The sequence below is a fragment of the Atheta coriaria genome, unplaced genomic scaffold (genome assembly GCF_025399875.1).
Source record: "Atheta coriaria isolate IRGN ID8LTWV9N9 unplaced genomic scaffold, Caltech_Dcor_3.1 hic_scaffold_4_pilon, whole genome shotgun sequence".
Lineage (NCBI taxonomy): Eukaryota > Metazoa > Arthropoda > Insecta > Coleoptera > Staphylinidae > Dalotia > Dalotia coriaria.
Window position 1 is genome coordinate 5964243 of NW_027045446.1, and position 8253 is coordinate 5972495.

The window sequence follows — 8253 nt, forward strand, 5'->3', positions numbered from 1 at the left end:
ACCGCGGTTGCCGCACGCTTTTTACGACCATATTGCTTTATAAAATCTCCACATCTGCATGTTATTACGCGCATTATTCGCTAATATCTATTAATGTAAGCTAAGAGAATAGCGGCCGCGGGGTTATTGTTTACGAACGCTGTGCTCGTTAGGCTGTTAGCCGGTTAGTAAATGATACATTTTCGTTTTGTATGTACGCGTGATTGCGAATGCGAAAGCTGCGAGTACTATTTTATTCCATTATAAATGCAATGCTCGAAAATAATGAAGCAAACGTTATTAAAATATATACTTTACTCGTACATGCAAATAACTAATAATATTATTCTTTGATGTGAGAACGAATTCGTGAAAACAAATGTTTTTAAAATTTTGATCTTGTTTCCTACTTATCCTGTACTTTATATTATTCTACAGATGATTTGTAAACGTTGTCTTTTTCTACTTAACTGTAATTCGTAAATACCCAAAGATTTAAAAAATTCTAAAATATTGAATGCAATTTTGAAGAAAAAAATGTTTATGAATGGTGTGAAAATGTGTTCTCAGTTATATTCAAATGCACGTATTTTATGTACTGCATTGCGTTATAATGTCACTCCATTTACACTTTGTTTTGGCTTGTCAGGTTGTTGAATGAGTATCACACCTGTTCATCTCTCGTGCTTACGTGCAATGCACTCACATACTGATTTCGTGCAACGCGTAAGATTAAATTTTGTATGTTCGTTGTGTCCCGTGTCAAATTCAAACGTTTTTCTAACGTATTCTATTCTTTTAAATTTTACCAGGCGCACAAAAGTAAAGATACTAAATGCGAAATGATGCAAACCGCAGAACAAACTGAACACACAGAAACAAAGTGCAATGAAATACGAAATATTAGTGTTGTTGCATTAGTGCCATGAGAAAATGTATAAACAAGAACAAATAGCCGCGAGGTATTAGAGATACTTAGCAAAATTACTCAAGTAATGACAAATTAACATGTATAATTTTGATGTATTTACATTTTACTAATTTTTGTAAGAATTACAACTGATTTAGAACTTGTTTGCCAATAAAGCGCAAATATAATTAATCAAACAAAACCAAAGTCAATAGTTTTACTAAAGGGTTTAAGTTTGCCTGAAAGCAGTTGAACTTCTATTTGCACGACTAACAGAAGCCAGCGAAATCATAAAGTAAACTAATTACATTACATCAAGAAAGGTAAGTTGATTGAAATTGAGCGCCGTACAAGCGTCGCATTGTAACTCAGCCAGGCCGAGCACTTTAGTTTCACCTGCAAAATTGTGCAATGTCAGAGACTGACGTTATCTTTAACACTCTGTCTCTGAAAAGTTTGCCTCGCATTTCAAATTTCCACGTTAGCTGCACGAATTTCAGCACGGGCTGAATGATACTGCTCATTTCCATTTCACATTAATTTGTGCAGAATGCAAGAGTGGATGCTGAATACTAAATAAACTTGTATTTGCACCTGGTAGGCAAACTAATTTCAGTTGACTCTAAATAAACATTTATCACGAAAATTACAGTAAGAAATGTATGTATGAATCTTGTTTTGAAACACAAATATTACGTTTGATAAAAACCTAGTTTACATAGTTGATTTTGTGCATTTATACCCAGTATTGTTCTTGTAAATGACCTTTTGAATAATTCATTCGCATCATTGCATATTACGCTGCTAATAAACGTTAATAAAGAGTGCTTTATACAAACAAACTTACTGCAGCATGTGATACCATCGTTCTGGCATAATCTGAATTGAAGCAATCCGTCAATATGCGTAAATCTCAAAAGTTCCCACATCGTTCTTTCACATTTATACCTATCGTTGAATAGAGTTGATGAGTTGATGCAATATTGATATACGGGTATTAGACAAATTGTGATCAATACAGAATTTCATTGAATGTATCATGGAAATAAACAAAAATATCGACTAATATACATTATTCACATTACGCTTTTTACTCCATCTTAATGAATGAAAGAACAAACTGAAAGTACGAATATACTTTGCAATATCATTGAAGGACACTCGCATTCTTATTCTCTGAAATGAATATTTCTACTACAAAAGCGTCAACGAGAGCAAAAGTACGTAAATTACTTGAATACTTGAATTCATGCTCTAATCTAAATTTACGAGCACCGTTGGTGTTTGTATGTGTGCATTGCGCATGGTGCGAACAATATAAATATTATTCAAAGCAGGTTGCACACGAAGGTGCCAGTGCCTCAATGACAATCGGGCAATCTGCATGCGAAAAACGCAAAGAATAAAATTTTTGCACAACCGCAAGCGTAATAGAGTAATAGTGCGCGATATGACGCCAAACTCGCGCTGGCGACTACAAACAATTGAGTTCCAATTCGCACGCTTTATTTTTTCAATGGAAACGTTTTAGGAATTTTACTGAATACGCTATTGCAACGACTGCAACTATGAACAATCACAAAATTTAATTTTGTAGAAAAAAAATCAAATTATCCAAAAATTTTTTTAACGTAAATATCTTTTATTTTATATTATATTAATTTAAAATTGCACGAGATTGAATTACTAAAAGTTAAATAGTAAAATATTTAATGCCAATACAAAACTACAATAACTAGAATTAATATTAAAATATTGAAATTCGATTCTACCGAAGTCTATGATTGCGAAGACAAATTCTCGTCTTATTTCATCGCACATACCGTTATTCAATCAAATGATGAGAATAAATGTATCATACAGTGCCAGAGGAACGATATATCCACTTAAGATAAATAGAAGATGGTATTTACCACATGCAATCATTGACAATGTTCATACATTGTCTTATGTCATTCGATCTCATTCTGACGATGCTATTTTCATTATTCTACATATACTGCATTAAAAAAAGTTTACTTAAAAATTATGTATTTCATTTAAAAGCAAAATAACTAAATTTTCCGTATTATTTGTGATATTGTGTAGCATATTTTAATTTTAAATTGTATATCTTAATATATATAAATCTCGTGTCACAATGTTTGTCCTCAATGGACTCCTAAACCACTTAACCGATTATAATAAAATTCGCACACCATGTGCAGTTCGATCCAACTTGAAAGATTCAGAAATTCTGATTTCTGATGATGCCCACAGGGCGAAACATGTAAAACTCGCAAACAAAACTGTAAAAATCCAAGAAAATCACAAATTATATTAATAAATATATTTTATAAATTATTACCATGGATTACATATTCAACTTAGAAAATAATAAAATTCTCAAATTATAGTAGCAATTTTAATTTATTGCTAATTATTTGTCTGTTATTATTTCACAGAATACAAAGTTTTCTATTATCCCCGTCTCCTCTTTGTGCGATGCTTCGTAGCTTCCCCCCCCTAAGCATAGACGTGTGTATGTGTGTACGTGTAAGTTGAAGTTGACCGGTTGATGTTTTTGTTTGGAGAAGGAAAGTCGCTTTCTCTGTCTGTCCCTTTGTATGCTTAAATCTTTGAAATTACGCAACGGATTTTAATGTGGTTTTTTTTACATCCGAGCGAAGCCGGGGTGGGTCGCTAGTTTATTATAATATCAAATAATATTTATTTTATTATATATTGTTGAGGATAATGCTGCATTCTAGTTGTTTTTGTTTGATTTGAAACTCATGGCGCCATCTAGCGGTCATACTTCCAACTAGTTGCTGTGCTTTCAACATTGTATAGATCTCTATTCCTTGAGTTCACTCTTTAAAATAAGAAACCTGCTACAAAATGATTCCAACAGAGGTCGTTCTTTAATAATTACTGAAACAAGTTACTAGTTTTTGTTTACTTCAGGTACAAACCTAGAAGCTTCATTATAACGTACCTCGTAAACAAATTGACTTTCTTTTAGTTTTTTGCCGTTATATTACAGTTTAAAAGACCATTAACACAATACATTCGTATTCAACCACCTATTCCCTTTAAAAACTATCCTAAACTAAGATTTAAACATTGGCCTAATTTGTAAAACCTGAAAACAAAGAATAGAAAATGCTCTGCATTGTTGATTCAATCGATATTGAAAATATCACCATTTATTTAATTCTCATGTAATAATATGGAAATATATCTCGCGCATTCCAATGGCGTTTCTGCAAAACCCGCTTATTTTTTTTAAGTTTTCTGTATTTTTGTTCATTTATTGTTTAACTTGGCTTGTGCCCAACAGAGAACTCTTTTTGCGCATTGAAGAACATTTAATTTACTCATCAAATTAAAAAAATGCTCTTCAAAACCAAGAAATAAATTGATAATATAGTAAGTAAAGCTTGCAATTTGCATATTTACTTATTATGTTGCACATTACCTATGAGTATAATATGTTTAAGATCAACGATAATTTTCTAAATCCTGTTAATCTGCAACTGTGATAATTGATTTTAAAAATATTCGACTGTATCTCATTTATCTTATTTTTCGAATAAATTTAAAAAAAATCATCAAATAATCAAATAATCAAAAGATTAAGCTGTCGTTTTGTTATGTTTATTGCAACATAAATAAAGTCAGTAATGAATACGTGCCAAAGAAATTATACTTCGAATTTTAAAATATTTCCAAAAAATAGAAGTATATCAAACGTTTAAATTTGCGCATTATAAAATTTCTAATTTCTTCTACGAAATATTTCATTCGCAATCACTTTCTTCCGACGTTCTTTGCCTTCCTATCCACCTCGCCATAAACGACCAGCAACATCAGCGTAATGCCATTACCTTATTACGGTTTCGGTTTCGATTACGGTTCCGTTCGACACATTGTATACAACTGTACACTTTCATCGGCGGTGTAATGTCTGATACGGTGGAATGTCCGGCCTCGACGCACTTAGAAATGGAGTAATTTTTTATCCGTATTGCCATTGCGTGCACGTACTCGCGCTCGCACTTACTAGTCGGACGCGTGTCTTGTCTAAGTCGATGTCGCCTTGTTATTACTTTCTCCATGATTTATTAACGGATAATTCGAATAATTTGGTAACGTTATAAAACGAAATTACTGCGGCGTGGTGGACCGTAGATATTATGTTGTTACGATCATGTCATACTGAAGAAAGTCTCTTATAACAATTTATTATAATTATTTTTTTTGTGTGCATGAATAATTAAATAAATTGAATTAATTTAGTTACCGTACTAAATTTACGCACTTTTTGCATCAAATTGATTAGATATTTATTAAATTTTAATTTGTATCAAATTACAACTGGTGTTTTTTGTGAAATGTTTGTTTGTCATTAAATAGTTTGAGTTCTTCGACATCGTCACTTTCTTAAATGTTAATTAACATTTTGTATTTTAATATGATGTTTATTTTATGACACATCGACATAAACGATTTTAGAGATATCTAGCTCTAGATTGTAGCTACAAAAATATTTACTAATCCTTTTTATTCTTACAAAATAAAATGTATTATCAAATAAAACTTTTTCTTTGGAAATCTTCAACTTACATTACACAAAGTAATGTGTGCTAGATCAGAGTTCTCTTGAAAACGTTGTAGTAGCATTAACAGTAGTGAAGTTCTTTAATGACATAATTAGATGAACGCAATTTATAATAATTTGCGCGTGACCGTTAAAAACGCAGAAAACTTAATTGAAAGATTAAAAGTCTGCGTCGTGCGCATCCTCGCTCAACCTCTCAGAAATTGCTTATTTCACTTGAGAATCGGTGGCTTGCGTGTTCAAACTTAAATATCAAACAGAATAAGTAAGCAGTATTTTGTTCCTAAATACGTATAACCATAATTCAAACAAATCAATTTATTTCTGCTCAGTAAATCTAAGATAAAATGAAATAATTTTAATTATATTCTAGTTTTATTTATTTCTAATTTTATATTGTGCGATACATTTCTGTTGATAAATAGAATGAAAGATTTCATGTTGATGATTGCAACGCAAAGATTAAAGGTCAGTAGCATCAAGGGCAAGCGCCAATTAAAGAAAATCATAATCTCAGACCGTGTAAATTCTGATCATCGCAAAGACTTTGTGTACGTTTATAAACTTTCATGCAAAACGAATTTAAGATGTGAGTGATATCGAAATGATTATGAAATTCGTAATTGGTGTTCGACGTATTTACATAAACAGACAGGTTAATTTTTACTTTCAATAAACAGAAAAGTTTACAACTATCATTAAAATAGATTCTATAAAAAGATTTAATTGAAGATGGCAAATCTTTTACTCGAATATGATGTAAACTAAGTTTCTGTGCGAAGAATTAGTAAAATTCAGCTATAAATCAACCAGAAAACTGCAATTTTTAAATTATAGCTTGATCATTCAAGGACGAGTGTAATTTTTATAATAAGAAATAAATTATAGAGAGATGCTTAAATTTGCATTTAATGAGTAAACCGTTATTTGAAATTCATAAATCTTTTCGAATTGATTTATTGTTCACTTCATGAAACTGTAAAAATACCGGAAACGAAAAGAGTATTATAATAGTATTCATTACGGTGATAATGCAAAACTTCTGATTTAATGAATACTATGCTTTATTTGCTTTAGCATAAATGAATAATTTATTCCTTCAAATTAAATAAATTTTAATGTAGATTATATATTTGGTGTGCGACCAGGTCGAAAATATTAAACGTCTAGAATGTGCACTTGCTTGCATGTACCATGCTCATGTAATATGTAAAACTATAGCTGTAAAATCATTCAAAACGAAAATGAAAGTGTTTCACTTTTCGACTCGGCTGGACGCGCCAAGTTCGCATGCAACTTTCTTGGTCACTGCCTCCTAATAAAATTCAAACAAAATGAAACTGTATTAGTAATAAGCCACATGTAAACAACCTGCAGCAAACAATTTAATGCAAATAAACACGTAAAATTTTAATTAAATTGTTTTCAAATTTAGACTGTTGAGTTTAATTTGTTAAATTTGTTGAAACTTGCTGCACTATCTTAATTTTTGCACATTTGAAAGGTAGAAAGCGATGTGCACATTAAACACGTGCTTGATTTTATTGGACAGATATACCAGACGCACCGAAACGGAGAAATTGCAACTTTATGTCTTATTTTCATTGTAATTACGCAAAATTGCATCGCATGTGCAATGTTTTGCTAAATTATTACAAATTATAGTCTTCAAGTAGAAGAATATAACTTGTTTGTAATTGAACTTGAAATTTACTGATAGAGAGTCAAGTTTTTACTAAAAAATTCAAACAATTCAAACAATTTTCAACGAAGACAGTGTCCAAATAAGTTATAGAATGTGATTTAATCAGCATGCACTGAATGATCGGTATGTAAACGATGAGACCTTTCGCTTATTCGCTTGATCTAATTTCGACGTGTGTTTTTCAAAACGCTCACTTACAATATAGAAATCGACTTCAATCAGCGCTTACTGCACTTTGCCTGTGTACACTTTGTCGTTGCGCATCTCAAACATCTGAGCCATCAATTGTTTTTAATGTGGCACACTTAAAATGTGTGCTCGACTGGAAGATTCAAAGATTCCGAGTTGCACAGATTCAGTTCATTGAATGTGCTTAACTAAACGGTGCAAAGTGTGTGCAAACTGTGCGCTAAACTGTCGACGCTTGTAGAAATAGAACTTGTAAATGTAGATTTCTATAAGATATCATTAAAGATTTTTACCGAATGTTCTCATGGCTCAATCTCAATCTCAGCGTGCAGAAAATATTGCAACGCGGTACAACATTGCAAAAATTGATTTTTATCGGCGGTAATCTTGATGAAAACGTGTCGAAAACGTGTTTTTACTTAATTTTCACATGACAGGAATTTATCTTCACTATGTAATGAAGAAATATCAATTCGTTTAACATAATAGGAACGCTTTTACACAACACAATTTCCTGTCAAAGACAAATTTTGTAACTTTAATCGTTAACGTGTATTTGTCGTGATATTTTAGAATATCAGAAGTTTTAATTCGGTGTTATAATTCGAAAAGAAATGAAATGATTAGACCTTAACACAAAATAAAAAGCACGTGCCACACGCCTTTAACGACCAGAAACGTCTTTGTCTGGCGTAAATAATGCATTGCGCAAATGTCGATAATTAACAGCTCTATCGCAGAGTCAGATATTCTTGAGTTCTAGATATTTAGACCTTCCTTTGAAAGAAATGACCCGCTCACGAACCATTTCTTAATTTTACTCTAGGTGACCTCAACGCCGAGTGACCTAAGAATAAATAATAACTG